An 18,395-nucleotide genomic window follows, 5' to 3' on the forward strand; every position below is an offset into this window, starting at 1 on the left:
ATAACATCTAGGTAACATCTACTAATTGTTAAATATATGTTTCTTGAACGTGTTATTTATAACATCTCAGAGATGTTGATACGATGTTACAAAATATGTAATGTAAACGTCAATACAACTCATATGAAACGTCATCAAATTTGGATAACGGCAATTACCACAACATTGGCGCAACGCAAAAGTAACAATAAACGCAATTATATAAGTTGATTTGAAATGTCTCTGAAACGTTTATGTGACCGAATATTGCACAGTAGGTAATAAAAATCTGGCTTTACTTCAACCTAATAAAATTCACATAATATAAGGACTTATTACTTGCTTTCCCAATAAATCAATAAATAAGGTCTTTACTGCCTACAATAAAATTCTCAATCAATATACTCTGTATTTCAACAAAATATTTTTTCTCAAGTTTTCCTCAACGTATAATCCACTTATAATTTTTTTAGTCTCAAATAAATATTTAACCCCTATTAATTTTCCCGCATAATTTTGCTTAGTAAAATATTTCCTTTTTTTTTTTTTAATAAATTATTCTATACTAATAGAACTAATAATAATTATTTCGTATTAAAACCCTTAACTTGGTGTAGGTAATATCATTTTGAGGTCCATGTCCCCACCACCCCCCATTTTGAATTTCGGGTCCAAACCCGGGGCGATCGTTTGTGCTTCGTTAGTGCTCGTTTGTGCACTTTATCCCGTCGTTAGTGCTTTATCCCTTCCAAAGTTATCCGCATTTTCTTACAAGGGGGTGCTAGGGATATACTAATCCGAGTCCAGCCCCCAGACTTTTGTCTGAATCTCTTCAATACACTGAGGTAAAAATGATTCCTGGATGATTTTCAGTTAAAACTTGAAGTGTTTGAATTAAATTACTTAAATCCTAGTTTTATATTTTTGCAATTATCGCGTAAAAAAAATGTTTTATTACAATTTTAGATTTATGCTAATTTCCGTCAATCTTCTTATAGGATCATACCTATTATAATTGTTTTCACTTGTACGCATCACCTTATTAAATAACTAAGGTTACATTATTTAATATTTCCATTGTTCCTATCCACTAAATTGAATGATCTTGAAATAAATTACCATTAATTGTTTTTTTATATATATATTTATAAACTGTATTTATGAATCATTATTATAAATAATTTGTGTTAATCATTCAAATACATTATAATAATTCATTATTGTTAGAAATCATATTTGTTTAGAACTTTTGAGAAAAATAACTCAAAAAAATTATTTATAATAGAAAACTAACATTTATTATACTAACCTGTGAATCATTATCGTATCTCGAACCGTTGGTCGGTGAAAATAATAATTTCAGTAAATATTAAACAACTTAAATTATAATTCGATTTCCTCAGATCAATTCGAACTATTTTATTACTTTGTAATTAGTTATTTTAATTATGTAGGTAGTTGCAAATTCAATTTATAAGTAGTATTTATTATAACTCCAATAAGACTTCTTTTCCCATCATACGCCATCACCTACGAAGGATTATTTATACAATACAAAAAAAAAATATTTATAATAATATTCTTCTTTGTGCATTTGTGAAATTAATTCTTTATAGTTTATAAGCTATAACTTAGATCCAGTATCTAAAGGTTATGTATTTTTCTGTAAAGTATTTCAAATATTAGGTACACAATTACTTTTCAAAAACTTGTTGGGTAGTTAGGTAATAAAATATTTACAGACACAACTATTTAAACAACGACCTTATTATAAAAAATTATACTCTATCGGTTAATTGTAAGGTTCTATGGCCCATACAACATCAAGTATTATTTTAATCATTATACTTAACATTGTTATTTTATATTGTATAACCATAAAAAAATGTTATAATTTAAAATTCATGTTTATTATTACCCAAACAACATTCCATTCAAGTATAAAATACTATCAGTGTCAATTAATAACAATTGCCTTATGACTTATGAGTTACCTAAAGATAATAAATATGGAGAGTAAGTATTCAACTTACTTAAAATTATTTGTAATAGTTATAAACATGATAAGTTTTATTTATTTAATTTCAAAAATGTGTTATTTATTTATACCTGTTCTGTATTCATATAACAATAGTTATGCATAACTACTAAAAAATATATTTAACATAGTTAATAATATAATCTCTACTATAATGCTATAATATAGCAGCTATATGAATATGACAAATGCTAACAACATTAATATTTAAAAAAGTTGTATCTAATGAACTTATAAAAGTTTTAACCCATACATGCACCACTGAATAAAATACATGCATTTAAAATGACGAATAAAAACTTTCCATTTACTGAATCGAAGGACTTTGAATTTTTGGTAGCCTTAACACTTAACAAATGTCGAGTATTTTATTATTTTATTTAAATTTTTTTATATTTTATTCTATTTACATTTTTATCCAAATTAGATTTTTCTGAAAAATAATTTTAATTCTATTTTGATTTATTATAGAACTTTTATTTTTATTCGACACGGCTGTTTTTTTTTATTGAATTTTGATTTATAAAAAATATCTATATTTAAAATAAAATTGAAATAGAATAAAAAAAAAAGATAGAAATTAAAAAACTATACCATTATGATAAAAATCTTTAATCAATAAATCAAAATCCGGAGATCGCTGAACAACAAAATATTATTTTTTTTTTTATCAAATACGGATTTTTATTTTTTATCATATATTAAGTTTTTAATTATTATTTTGGAAATTTTACTTGGATTTTATATTAACTAGGTATATATTTTTTTTATTTATAAATCGAAATTCGATTAAAAAATGTCGATCTGCTGTACAGTAGTTTACAAGTGGGTTACTGTAATGGATGGTATTAAATTTGAATTTAATGAAATTATCATTGTATACGAAAAACGAGTTGTCAGTCTAGGATATTTTATACAATATTAATTATATTGTTATTATTTTAAAAAAAAAAAATATAGGTACCTATAAAATAAATTCCAAATTAATCAAACTAGATTCATTATGTTATGTGGAACCTTGTATCAAATGACAATTTATAATTTTAATTAATATAGTTAATAAATCCCCAAAAGTTGCTTATGCTATTATAACACAAAATAAATATTTAAAAGTGAAGTAATTTTGTAGTATACTTTTGAATTGATTTTTTACATATAGTAAATGCCTATTTTTACAATTTTATTGATTTAAATATTTTTTTAAATTAGATGGTCCAATATTTTTTGGGGGGGCTAAGCCCCCCAAACCCCCCTAACTACTTGATTATATTGCTGGCTGTATTATCAAAAGTATATGCATAAAAGTTGTATGTCCTTACTGTATTGATCTATTATTATAAGATGATTAAACAGATCATAGCTATGTAAAAGGATATCAATGTAAAGGTATCAATTATTATTCAAGAGCTTGAAAAATCTTAACAAGCTGTTGTTGTTGTAAATCAAAAATTGCATAACAATGTGAAACAAAATATTGTGATGTTAGCAAAAACCAATATATTAAATAAAAGTACTCTATTTTTTTCCCCCCAATTCACACCCCATTAATGTGGATATTGGTTTCCCAAGTCATGAGTATAGCCTTTTCACTGCACTTGGTCAAAGTTTTGTAAACATAAGAATGCGCCATTATGCCAAAGAAATAAGTTCTAAACAAGTTTTTAAAAATAAATCATCATTAAGGCTTTAAAAATGTTTAGATAAATAGCTTAAGTCTAAAAATGATTCCAAATAATTTGGTTTTTTATTATTATTATTTTGTATAATTTATACTTCAATTTTTATTATATTTTAGTATATTATGTAAATGTATTAATAGTTACAGTATAATATGTTATTAATATTTTTAAAGTAAAAAATAAGTATTTTCATTTGTATTTTTCCTGGTGGTTTTTATAATTTTTGAACGAAATTGAAATAATCCTGTATTGTTATACGGTACCGGGTCGACAGCGTTATAGTTGCCCTGCAGTGGTGGGGGAAACGTTCGAACGCGTCGGCTTGTTTTTCATTACAAGATGATTATACAAAGTACGCGCTCCAGAATAGTTTATATATCTCGATGGCTATAGCTAAAGTATTATCATTTGTCACGTGGTTGTTTAGGAGGTACTATCATAATATTATCATGAAGACATGTTTCATATTATGATATTGTAATCACTAAACTATGATATCAAAAAATTGTAAAATGTGTTAATGATCAAACTTTGATAATAATTTGACTGTGATATCATAAATATCAAAGTTCACTACTGTCTAATGTTCACAATCCGTATTCATGTTGTAAGTATTACTAGTATTAGCAGATACAAAACTATAAAGATATTATTACTTTGGTTGAACGATAACAATTTATTATTTGACTACTGGTCTTTAAAAACAATAATTGTGTTTTAAATTTTAATCAATGTAATTAGCCGTAATAACCTGTGAGACACTGAGACGAACACCTGAAAACCTAAAACCACCTAATTTTGAGCAGCTATAACTTGTTAACGGTTAAATAGAAACTAATAATTAAAATGTTAAAATACATAAAAAATAGCCCTATTATTATATGACATTTTAAATATAGATTGCCATTTGAAAATCAATAGTTGATAGAGGTTTCACTATTAAATATAAGCATGAAAAAAATAAAAAAAATTTATAATTCTAAAAAAGCATAACACTAAACATTTTGAAAAAAAAAAGTTGAAAAAAGTCTACAAATTTTTAAATAATGAGTATTCAATGATAAAAGAGTCATCCTGTATATAATTGGTTTACAATTTAAAACATACATAGGTAGATAATATACAATAAAATAAAATGAAATTTGGTATAGTAAGTATTTCCATTAGATGTTTTCATTTTCCCAGTATTGGGCCACGTCCATTGCTTTCTGGTTGGCAGCGGTTAGGTCTTCTTGCATGCAAGGTCCTGGTGCCAACTGACATACCAATAAATGTGCCATCGTCTGAGTTGTTCCACAGTGGCAAGATGTCTCCTGATCATTTAGGTATCCCCATTTCAGCATGTTATTCTTAGATCTTCCTACTCCCACTCTCAGTCGATTTAATGTCTTCCACACATGCTATTGTAGTTAGTGCCCTGGAGGTAAGTATTCCGCAGGATCAATCTAGCCTCTAATGTCCTCTGTTTTATCTTTCCATGCATTTATTCTTTTCTTTGAGGGGTCATTTTCTAAGGCACTGGAGACTCGGAGAAAGCTTTTCCTTGACTTTAGACGAGAAATTGTAGTCGTCTGTCCGTACATAGGATGTCTCGGGTCGTTAGCCTGTTTTTGTCTTTCACAGTTAGTGGAGATTAGTCGTCTTATTGATGGTGGAGCTAAGTATATTTATTCAATAGGTGTAATTTTGAGGCATCCTGTTACAATACGACATGCATCATTTAGAGCGGTATCTTTTTTTTTGCATGAGTTGATCTTCCCCATAATTCACATGCTTATTCAACGACTGAAAAACAGAGGGACGTTGCAGATACCCGTAGGGTGTGGGGTTGTGCTCCCCATTTCGATCCTTCAGTTTCCGGAGTAGACCGTTGCGTGTATTTATCTTTTTACTTGTCTTTTCGCAGTGATATTTGTAAGTTAAAGTTCTGTCAGGAGTAACTCCTTAATATACTGGTGTATTGCAGTGTAGTAGTGCCTCACCTTCCCATGTGATTTCCAATTTGCGATTGGTTTCCCTATTTCTCAGATGAAATGCGCAAAGAAGTGTCTTATTCGGGTTTGGTTTGAGGTGGTTACTTGTATCATCGACATTATCAACAAAATTGCCAGCGAATGGAAGGTTAGGCAGGCCTAGTTATGGAGACAAAATCAGCATATGCATCTCCTGTATTATTGGTGAAGAAGAAAAATGGTGAGCCAAGATTAGTTGTAGATTATAGAAAATTGAACTCTCAGACTATACGTAAGGTATTCCCGACTCCAAACATGGATGATCATTTAGAAGGTTTGAGTGATGCAAAACTATTTTGCACATTGGACAGCCTCAGGTTATTTACAAGTATCTTTGACAGAAGAAGCAAAGGCCAAAACCCGCCGTAGTTCAACATAGATGGCGCGGTGCAGCCGTGGTTTTTTGTGCAGACCGTACTATCAAATATCAATAAATAATAAATAATATCCACAATAAATATGTTTAAAAATCTATTAGTATTCAATCTTATAAACTATCCGCCCATCCGACATAAATTATCATAAAAAATACATTTTGCTATGACCATTTCTAAGGAGTTGTGTATAGGCAATTCTTTGTAGTCTTGTCTAGTTGCGTGTCTATGTGTGTAAAGTAAATGAACGTTAGTGTGTGTGAGATATGGAATCCTCGAAACAGTCGAAACCCAAAGGAATGATAACGAGGAACCACAAAATATTATATAAAACCGGTTTGTGCGACAAACAGCTACCAGCAGAACCCCCGTAGTGCCATGTCTTATTTCACCTAGTGTTTAGCAAGATATTTTTCGCTCATTGGTCATACTTTCAAAAGCTTTGATAACAAAACAATCAAAGTATTAAAATATTAAAAATTAAATAATATTCTATGTTACATAAATGTATAATGTATAATGTACTACTATAATAAATAAATAATCATCATTAATTATTAATCATCAATTATTAAACAAATTTACGATGAATATTAAAACATAAATACACGTTTTTTAATATTATTTTAATTCTTGTTTTATTAACTCTTTTAAAAGATAATCCATAAAAAATGTTTTTAATAGGGGACTTCCATGTTGGTTTTCCAAAAATGATCGTCTCTCTGAATTTTTTCGATTAAAATACCTAATTAACAGTTAAATTACAATATTATAAAAATATTAATAAATTATTGTACTAATAAATATACAACTACCTTTTGTTGTCCATATGCAAAAATAACAGTACATCCTGTTAGTTACATGGAGTTGGCCCTGTACTTGATAATAATAATTATCATTTCTGTTTAGAAAAAGATTTCCATTTTTGATGACACAACTTTTAATTTTTTTTATTTTTTATTGCATCTTCTGGGGTAAAATTTTTAGCGCTTGCTGGACATTTTATTTCCACTAATGCATCTAACTCAACTAATCCATCCGGCGATACGACTAAAAAGGGTTGGTTCGTATCTATTATTAACCCTGCCGGAAGAATTTCTTTTTTGATCACTTTTTCCAACTGTTCTTTTGCTATATTCTCATTTTCTATACCATAACGAGTTGATGCATTCCCTTTGAATGTTCCAAATAACATATAACTAACTACTTTATCACGTGATGTAGTTTTCCGCAATTTACAAATTCGACCAAATAGTGATGCAGTTAAACTGTAAAAATTAAAAGGCAATATAAATATTGATTTTCATAAACTAAAAAATATTCATACTTCAAATGATTACATTTGTTTTAAAAAAAATTAATTTTTAACTGTTTAAAATTCTGTCATGACTTTAATGTGAAATAAATATTTTGTTAGGTAAATAATAAATATTCATTGGAGAAAAAATAATATGATTCTATTGTCTATACTATTATTTACTGCTATAAAATAATATATTATACTAACCGTTTTTTTCTTTCTAAGTGCCATTCTTCGCATTGATGTTGCCGTTTAGTTCGTTTTTCTAATGATTGTACTTGACTTATTGATAATTATAATTTTTCTAAAAATTTGGTCTGTAAATTAGTGTACTCAGCATCAGTGATATTTTCTAATGGATCAATTTTCTCTAAAACAGCACCGTAGTTTTGATCAGGTCCTGCAGATGCTTTAATTTTTGATCGAACTATCAAGCTGACAAAAGAGACGACGTCGTCTTTTTTGGCATAGTGATGACTCGTGTTTTTTAACATATCGTTTTGTAAATAAACCCGGACTCTTTGTTGTAATATGTTTATTAAATAATGATAAACGGCTCATACCAGATTTGTAAGCCGTAACAGCAACATTACACCTTAACTCATAAGATCCTTTTTTTGAAAAGTTAATTCGCTTACCACCAACAAATTTTGCTAAAATAGAATTATACGATTCTGCCGCGTTGTTGTTATAATTATACATTAGGCTTTCAGTGTGGTATATAAACATATTTTTTATTTTCGTTTGTAATAAGTCGGTTTTTTCTTATTAATTATTTCCTTTTATTACAATTTTCTTTTACATACATAAATAATAAATATTATAAGATATTTTGGTTCATTCGAACTCACAATAAATATGATACAATTTTACAAACATATGATACGAATGCGACTCACGGATACTTTATTCACCGGAACCGAGAAGTACTAGCACTCACACAGCGGCGTTAGTACAGGCGTGCTGTACTACTACTGTGTGAGGCAGTGGTGGACGCTTTACACTGCGGTGTTATTACAGGCAAACTGTATTCCGATCGTTTAAAGTTCAGCGGTGGTCCTGTGAATCGGGCAGCTGAGCGGCGGCGGCGTTGACTAGGCGGTGGCTTTTCGACTAGGCGGCGGCGGTTTCGAACACGGTACTATACCGATGGCTTTGGTCACCGGTCTAGGCCGAAAAACATATAGTGGCGTTAATACATGTATCGTGTACTCTGTATTCCAGCTATACGGGAATTACGATCTAGTCCCGGCTTCTTCAGCTCGGCGGTGGAATTCGATTTGCTAGTGACGGCCGGGTCCTATTTGCAGACTCCTCGGCTTAATAGCTTTTTATTTTGATTACCTCACTTTTGGTGTTGCTCCGTGATTAGTTTTTTTATTTATTTAATTAGTAAGGACTTTGTGATGTTTGTTGACGTAAATCTGTTATTTGGCACCCGTTACTATTTATTTTCTGTGGTAAAAGTTATAAAACATAATTGGTAACGGTGCCCATAAAACACAACTGCAGCGCCGCGCACTCTATGAACACTATTGGGCGTGCGCGCCGAAGATAGTTGAGTTTATATGACACTAGTCGTGCGCCCTAGTGGTGCACGTATTCGTTACACGTTATATCTTCCCAAATACCCAGTCTCTTAAAATCCTGAACGTAGTTTTTTTCATCTACATGATAAAAATTAGGAAATAAATAAATATATAATTTAATAAAATAAATAATAAATAGTAAAAAAATTAATACCTATATAAAATACCTATTAAATATTTAAACTTTATATACTTAATAGATTATACAATAATATAATTATTTAAATGAATACTATAAAAAATATTTTTTACCTATTTTTGGACCTTCGCCAAAATATTGACTGCAATCGCTATGATCTCCAAAGACATGACTGGGGCCATTTATAATTTTTTTTTTTAATTTTAACAAATTATCTTCTTACGATATAGTTTCTAGCTGTCGTTGTCTATATTTTATAGCTTCGGTTACCGCATAGCGAAGTCTCAATAATCGGTCATGTAATATTTTTCGATAGCATCCTGGTACCTACACATTCACCCTTTGAACTCTTTCTTTTAATAGGAATATCTCTCAGCTAATTAATATAATTTCTTAAAAGATGATTAGTGCATTCGATTTAATTAATTACTATATTTGGACCATAAGGATTTGCTTCACGTAATCGTTTCATAACAGAACTGTGCCATCGCCTTCTAACGAATTAAAAAATATTACAGATTAGATGTTATATTTAATTAATAAAAGGTCTTACCAATTAATTTAGAATAAACAATTCCATGCATTAATAAACTTTGTTTGAAATCATCTACAATAATATCATCTTCCATACCGGTTGACGAACCATTCCAGTTTTTAAAGCATAAATGTTCAATAACTATGCCTTTTTTTTCTGCTATACCTATCACAAATGCAGCAATATTATTTCGCACACCAATAAATATAATTTTTATAGTTCTAGCTCCTACAATACACGCCTACGTACAATAAATTAAAATGTAAATTAATTAATTAATTTTTTTATAACTTATTATTATTTTATAAATCATTTTTTAACTTACTACTTCCAATAAAGCATTGCAGTTAGTTTTGTATGACCGTTTACTCCACGCCCCATCAATACATTTATCGGTTTTTTTTTTTTTTTTTTTGGGGTCGTAGAACAAATAGTCGACGTAGATGGTTCCACAGTTATTTCATTTGTCTACAGTTTGAAAAGAAGTATATACTATTTATAAATATTTATTTAAACCAATATAAATGTATTCTTATAATTTTTGAATCACTATAAGACTAACTTATCATTTAAAAAAATTTAAAACTCAAATGTTCATAACATTTTTCCTATAATAACGCTTCGAATTTTCTCTGTAGCTATTTGAAGGAAATTAAAAAAATAAATAAATTATAAATTATAAATTATAATTATATATTATAAATTTTATGAAAAACTTAGTCTTGAATTTTTTAACTTTAGATATAAATACAAAAAATGTTACGATTTTTCAATTACAAAATTAGTTGCAATTTTACGCGATTTTGATATGTACCATAAAAATTTGAAATATAAACGCTTATAAAAAAAAATTGAGACTAATGATTTTTGATTTTTTTTAACTACAATAAGAAAAACTCATAAGGAACCTTGTATTAAATTTTTAATTACATTTTTTTATCGACGCTACAAAAAAAAAAAAAAAATCGAAAATTTAAAATGTCTATAAATAGCTTGAAAAAAGTAAAAATATTTTGAAAATTTAATCGTAAGTATATAACCTTAATATGAACATGTTTGGTGAAAATTTCAAGTATTTACAATGATTTGTTTTTGAGTTACAGCAAAATAAAAATATCGATTTTGTCCAAAACTGATTATGCGTAAAAATTACCGTTTTTCCGTTACTTTATTAGGTATTTTCCCAACGCTTTTGAAAACTAATGGAAATATCTTACTTTTGACCCCTCAAACTACCAACTATATGAATTGTCCTTTTCAAAGAGAGGCTAAAGTTAAAAATCAAAGCATTATTTCTACTCAACTACTCTACGTTATAAAGTCGTTATAAGAAACATTTAAAAAAAAATTGGGCGTAAATCCACAAAAGTTTTTATGAAAACTATGATGATGTTGAACAGTCTTCATTATCATTGCTGGCTTGCTGTCTTATGTAACACCACTAAATTAAATTAATGTTTTTATAATTACCTGAACATCACAGCTATGATCTTCGTCACTTTTTTTTTTATTGATTGTAAATTTTGCAATTTATATTTTTTCAACTTAGGTGCACTTAACTTGCACCTAGTTTTTCGGCCAAAACGCCAGTCTTTACCCATTTGTTAAAATAATGAAAAAAACACAAAACAATGGAAACTTACAAACAACTTAACTGATCGGAGTGTTCGAGTGTAATGTTGAAATCAAATGATTCATATAGGCGCCAGGCGGTATATTATACTTTATATTTCCTTATAATATAATAATATAGATTGTATTAAATTATGGAATAATATAGTTATTATTGATTATTGTTATCCATTAGTGATTTTTCTATACCTATCCAGTAATCCTTATCCGCTAATTGTTTCCAAGAATCGATGTCTCGCCGCACCGAGCAATCGCCGCGCTGCGCGCCGGAAGCAACTCTCACACGCGTGTTGTATATGGGTGAGTATGTAGTATGTATGTATGTACTGTAGGCTACATATAAACTCATATACAAATGTGTTGACTCAGGGTAAAGGAGTGTGTGACCATTTCAGTTCCCACGATGGTCTACGTGACCGAAATGGCTGGGTCAGCACATACTGAAGGCCCCGGACGGACCGTTGCGACGGCCCGGTCGGTGGTCGGCAGTCAGTCGAGTAAAGTCGAGGGTGAGAAAACGACTAGTTTGTTTTAACAGAGCATCTTTTAGTTTTATTTAGTCAGAGCACCTCGTAAATTATAATAACATATTCAGTCTATAGTGTTTTTATTCAATAAACCTCAAATTATATACCTAGTCAATTCCTGTGTTTTTTATTTGACACCGAATGCCGATACTACTATTTGAACACCATTCGATGGTGGGCCACACTTCACGCGCACGCACATGTCAATGATTTATGAAAAACGAAATATATTCTTGTATGCATAACTATAAAAACTACTAAAAGCGGTAGTAAATTACACATACTTCGGATTGTCCGATTTTAATTTTTAATACATGTATGAATTCGTTGACAAAATATCTAGGCTTTTTAGGAAGTCGATTTTTGATTTAAAATCAGATATGCTCAAAATAAATACAAATACTCGTATAATGTAATTATTTCACGGGATTTTTGAAAAAAGTATCTAAATTTTGAGGTCTTTTAAAATTGAAAATCAAAAATCGGCTTTCTAAAAATCCTAGATATTTTGACAACGAACTCATACATGATACATGTATAAAAAATTTAAATCGGACAATCCGAAGTATGTGTAATTTACCACCGCTTATCGGTCTAAAACGTATGAAAAATACGCGTGCTGCAGTCCCCTTAAATTCAAATTGTTTAATGGAAGATGTTGCAACGTGCTCTGATAGTTAAATATAATATATAAATTACCATAGCCAACAATACTCTAAACCACGGGGGCATAAAGGACATCCTTATAGTTATGTTAGGGTGAGCAACCAGGCAAGCAATGATTGGGTGTGGTTGGACTAGGACCGGATCTAAAAAACAAAAGTGGAAAACAATCAAAAGTATCATCGCCCGTGTGCTTCCTATCCGCTGGGAGATAATAATATATAACTACTATCCGGTGACATATTATGGATACATAATTACCACCCGGTAGAGTATATTAGTTGCGGAATCACTCACCCGATAGAATATTATAGTCATATAATTGACGCACGCTATCGCCCGGATGATGCAAAGCGTGGGCAGAAGCGGATGCAGGTGCAGATGACCAACAGGAGTCTGAGGGTACCGCGGGAGTCCCTAGACGATATAAAAGGGGGTCCAGATTAGGCACAATTCAGACGTGATCCACCAGAGTTAGAACGAGCACCTTCACTTCACCCAGATCAATAGTTTTGTCATTTGGACATAGAATATTTTTCACAAGTTTAATTAAATTAATTAATTGGACTTAGAATAATTTTTTAAATAAAAAACACTTAGAATAATTTCGAGAGTACATTTATTTCAAAACAACCTTTCTAAATCGACAACATTCAACTGATTGTACGTGGCACGTTACAATGTACCTACTAAACAACAGCATTAGGTATCTTGTAAGATATAGATTAACTATTAATACATTGTTTTTTTCATATCTAATAATTTTGTTTGTTTATATAATTAATTTTTAAATTAATTAATTTTCACAAAAATTAATTTGTATTTAATATTTTTAATTTTTTTGTATAAAATACAATTATGTATTATTTTATGGATACTTGTATACATGTACTTTTATAATTTTAAATTGTTAAATAAATTATTGTTACATAATTTAAGTAATAGCTTTATCTTTATCATAATAAAAATAAAACTGAAATGCTTGATTGCTATGAAGAAATGGCAAAAACTACTAGAGCTGCAGCAAGGTTTGAAATGATTTATTAAATTAAACAAATATCCAGGGTTGATTTTTAAAACTATTAGTTGAAATCATTATGTATACTAGTATACTAATTGTAATTTTTGTTGCTATGATTTATAAAATAATAAAAATTTTAAGTTATTCACAAAATCACAATTAAATTTTAAATGGGAATTTAAAATTTAAACATAAATGAATACTTGGGTATCTAAAAAACATATTATGTTTCAACCCTGCATATTTCTCCATTTTAGTGAAGAAACAGGTAACTGTCTATTGTGATATACGAAAACAAAAAATTTAATTTATTTTTATAAATGGACAGTTACAAAAAAAACAAATATGAGTAATTGTATACATCTAGTGTTATATTGAATGCAGATTATATAAACCCGATATCCCGATCGTCCTTGTCTAGAACATACAAGATTTTATATTTTATACAAACATCTACAAGAATATGGAAGTTTTACAAAACCAAAAATTAGAGTTTCAAAAGCCATCAATATCGATAACTCTTTTTCAGTGTTGGCCAGTTTGATTAAAAATCCTCATACATCTTTGAGAACTATAGCAGGTATTTGATTTTCCTTTTAAAAAAACATTAAAAATTAAAAAAAAAAATTAAATTTTAGATGAATTAAATATGACATATTGGGCAGTTCAAAAAATTTCTAAAAAACACAAATACCATGCATACCTGGCCAATCCTGTTCAGCATTTTCTGACAAGCGACAATGAAAGACATCTCAATTTTATTGCCCATTGCATGTTAAAATTAGACGAAGGTTCTACATTTTTAACAAACATCATTTGGCTGATGAAGCGAAGTTCCACAATAATGAACAAGTGAATCATCACAACACTCACTATTGGAATGATTCAAATCCACACTGGATAAATGAGACTAATACTCGTAAGCAAGTCCGTTGGGGTGTGAATGTTTGGTGTGGGATTATTGAAAACCATTTGATTGGTCCATATTTTTTTGATTAAAATCTTAATGGCAATAAATACCTTGATTTTCTGAAAAATGATATACCCATACTATTGGAAAATATTTCACTTGAACAGCGTTTGAATTTGATTTGGCAGCAAGATGGTGCACCAGCACATAATACATAATAGTACTTTATAGTAGACAGTAGTATTAGTCGTTGAAGCCATATCAACATGCTTTAATAGTCTGTAACAGTCAAGGTATTATTTTTTGTTATAGGTAAATAGACTACTCCACAGTAGTACACTACTACAAACTTTAAGAGTACAGTGTCTACACTTCTTCAGCGGTGGTTTAAAACAATTAACAGTTGTGGCTACTGTAGTACAGACTACAGACGTACAGACAGAGTAACAATAGCAAGTTTTTATTTGTAACATAAATTAACAGTTACTACTCTTATTTATTTTGTGAACAGATACACTGTATTTTTTTGATAATAGGCAACACTGCAGTAGTGAAACACCAGTAACAACCACTGAGATAGATAAGAATATACTGGAGCGCGGACTCGCTTATGCTCGTATGTTACGAAAAACTAGAGATGGGTCGGTCGCGAATGAACGAATCAAAATGACCGAATCAGTCTAGTGACCGAATTGCGACCAAATCTAATATCTAAATGATTCGGTCATTCGGTCATCTGATTTTTAGATTTTTTGGTTCTACACTTTGACTCGGTCAAATTGACTGATTATATGATTTATGGACTGGAACGTATAAAATCGTTTGTATTTTGAGGTTAACTAGACTGAATTGGTGATTCACATAGATATTAAAATATCTATGGTTATTCGGTCACTTCTTTTTCTTTATTATTGTTCTGTGTTATTACATAATAAGATAAAGAATTTTAAGAATTACAACGAATTATTATAAAGGATAAACGATAAACTATAAATAGTATAATATTCTTTTATTTATTCATTATCATAAATGTTATATTGTAAATTGTAATAGCATTTGCCATTTGGTAGTCATGGTATTCGGTAATAGTTAAATAGTTTAATAGTTATAATATAAAAGTAAATAGTGCAATAGTTATAACATTTTAATATAATCTTCTACAGACCATTAGGTATAATCTAGGATATAACAATTTTCTCTCATGCTACTAAGCTAACGGATCTTCTGTTCTTTTCAACAGTGGTTCAGCCAAATATCGGTCAAGTTCTAATATACCAGCCACAGTTGTATGTGCCCCTCCAGATAATTGACTTACTTTTGTATCAAAATCTTTCCATATAGTTTCTGACCCAGCAGATTCACTATTTTGGGTATTTTCCTCTATTTCTTCATTATCGTTACCAATAGATATTCCCTGAACTTTACGAGATAGAGATTCATAGGCAAGGTTGTACTTTCTATCATTTAAAAATCCTTGTTTTTTAAACCTTGGATCTAGCAAAGTAGATTGTATGATTTCTTCATTGTCTTCTAAGGGATTAAATCGTTGTTGTAATTTTTCATACAAAACGTTTGCCACTGAAGTTATTTCAACTTTTATCATTGCAGTATACCAAGACATAGTTGGACATTGCTTTTGAAAATATCAAAATTTTGTATATAGATACAGATTTTTCGTTACTTATTTCATTAGTTATATCATAAGATATTTTTAATAATTTGCATAGATTATTTAAAATATTCCATTCGTGGTTCGTTATATTATTTAAATCATTATTTAAGACAGCCAATGTAGACAAAATCGGGTCCAAAATACGATTTATCATGTCATAAGTAGAACTCCACCTAGTTGGACAATTTTGTTTTAGTTTTAAAATGGGATGACCTCCTTTTATTTGGTTATTATTAAGACGGATTAAAGCTTGGCTGCTTTGTTTAAAATATTGTATTATAGCCTTTACTTTTAAAATTATATCATTCACATCTTTATATCCCAAACCAGAGTCTACAACTAAATTTATGCTGTGAGCAAAACATCCAAGACTTCTGCACTTACATAATTTAATTGCTACAAGTATGTTGGATGCATTGTCACTTACAACCATTGTCACTAAATTGTCTAAATTCCATTTTTTAACCAAATCTTTCAAGAAAGAAGACATTTCTACCACTGTATGTCTTTCTAGAATATGGTGACATCCTAATAGAATTGAAGACAACTTAGTATTATCATCTATATAATGAGCGGTAAGAGCTATAAAAGATAGGTTGTTAATGGATGTCATTCATGGATGCATCTGTGGTAAAAAAAATCGCTTGTATATATTTTATTATTTTTATTATTTATTTGAATTTTATAAAACAGTTCTATCTTAACCAAAATAAGGGAATTTCCATCAATAAAATGCCAGCAAATGCCATACATTGAACAGAAAGAACATGGCATTTTGTTGATAAACTACCTACCTACATATTATCTTGAAATCAATCGATTTATGTCTTCTTAATCTATATATCTATAGCTATAATGTATATACTTTATACAGGGTGATTCTTTTTTAAAAGTACATATTCTAGTATGAACTTACTACTTATATTAAGTTATACACAGGGGTTAAAGTGGAGACTCAGTCACTCAACCTCTAAATGTGGTTAAAATGCGTTCCCTTTAACAAATTATTCGTAAAGTAATGCTGTTTAAATTTTAATTATAAAAATGTATGGTTGAGTAAAATGTGTCACATTTCAAAAATTGATTTTGCGATTTAAACCTAAAAACCCAGGAAAAATAACATATGATTTGATAATAACAACAGCAACCTCTAAGGAGATTAAACCGATTAAGGACTTCATAGTACGCTCCACGGTCTTAGAAGATAAGGTTGGGACACTTCCCTATTTAACAATGTTAATCAATTCGGTCAATTAGAGAGGACATTTTAATTGAGTTTTTTGCCGCTATTTTATTGAGCATGAAACTAGCGGATTAAATAAGTACTAAAATGTCCCCTCTAAGCGGACACAATAATAATCAAAGAGTCCCGACCTTATCTTCCAAGACCGTGGTTCGCTCTATCGACTATCGTTCTTCGTTGTAAAATTGACCGAATGAACGAAATGAACGAATCAAATGACCGAATCATTTGACTGATTTAATTCGAATGATTCGAATCACTCAAGTGACCGAATCATCCCATCTCTACATATTTTTCCTGTGAATATAATAGTATAATACTTAATAATATAATATGTAAGTAAATAATTAAATATATAAAAAAAATATAGTGGTCATACTCTCCTGTATAGTAGGTTACTATAATTTATGTATTAAATTTGAATCCAATAATATGTATCAGTCAGCCAAGGAAAGGATATAATTTCCAGTGGTTGGTGAAAAAGGTGGTTTATGTTATGGCCTGAATAATCCAAAATTTAAATTCGTTAGTAATTATGGTAACCTAAACTTATAGAAAATCTTGTATTAAATTTTCAACTTTAATAGCTACATATACAAAAAAAACGTTATGAATTAAACTTTTTATTTTTTTTTTATTTTTTATTTTACATGTTGAATCGACGACAAAGGGTGGTACCAACCTTTCGGTCATTTCACCCCTTTGCCGCCATCGTTTATTAACAAAACAATACGGGTGAGGTACAGTGTATACAATTACAAACTAAATACAAATACAAAATAATCATAATCATTACAATAGGCTGGGGGCCTCTAACCACCCTGTGGTTGCACTCAGGCATACAGTGAGTTAACTTAACTAGGTCATTTTCTTGAGGTCAGTCGTTTGTCGCTGCTTGTCTTCGACGCTCTTCTTCTTCTTTTTTGCTTATGATCGTGTGGATGAAGTTGCTCATGACCTCCTAATTTTCCTTCGACTTTAGCATCGTTTCCACCATATTCTCTGGTTCCAGCTTTATGTTTAATAGCTTCTTCACAGTGTTTCTTCGGCTAAACCAAGCATCGCATGCGAATACTGTGTGG

The 18,395-nt window shown here is 29.7% G+C and overlaps 1 protein-coding gene and 1 pseudogene across 1 annotated transcript in view; one reads left to right on the forward strand and one right to left on the reverse strand.

The window, feature by feature from the left end:
- The window catches only part of LOC126551608 (uncharacterized), a 231,092-nt gene that overhangs the window by 95,051 nt on the left and 117,646 nt on the right, over positions 1-18,395 (forward strand). The window lies entirely within an intron of this gene.
- LOC126551609 (uncharacterized) lies at positions 6,725-7,633 on the reverse strand (annotated as a pseudogene).

The sequence above is a fragment of the Aphis gossypii genome, chromosome X (genome assembly GCF_020184175.1).
Source record: "Aphis gossypii isolate Hap1 chromosome X, ASM2018417v2, whole genome shotgun sequence".
Classification (NCBI taxonomy): domain Eukaryota; kingdom Metazoa; phylum Arthropoda; class Insecta; order Hemiptera; family Aphididae; genus Aphis; species Aphis gossypii.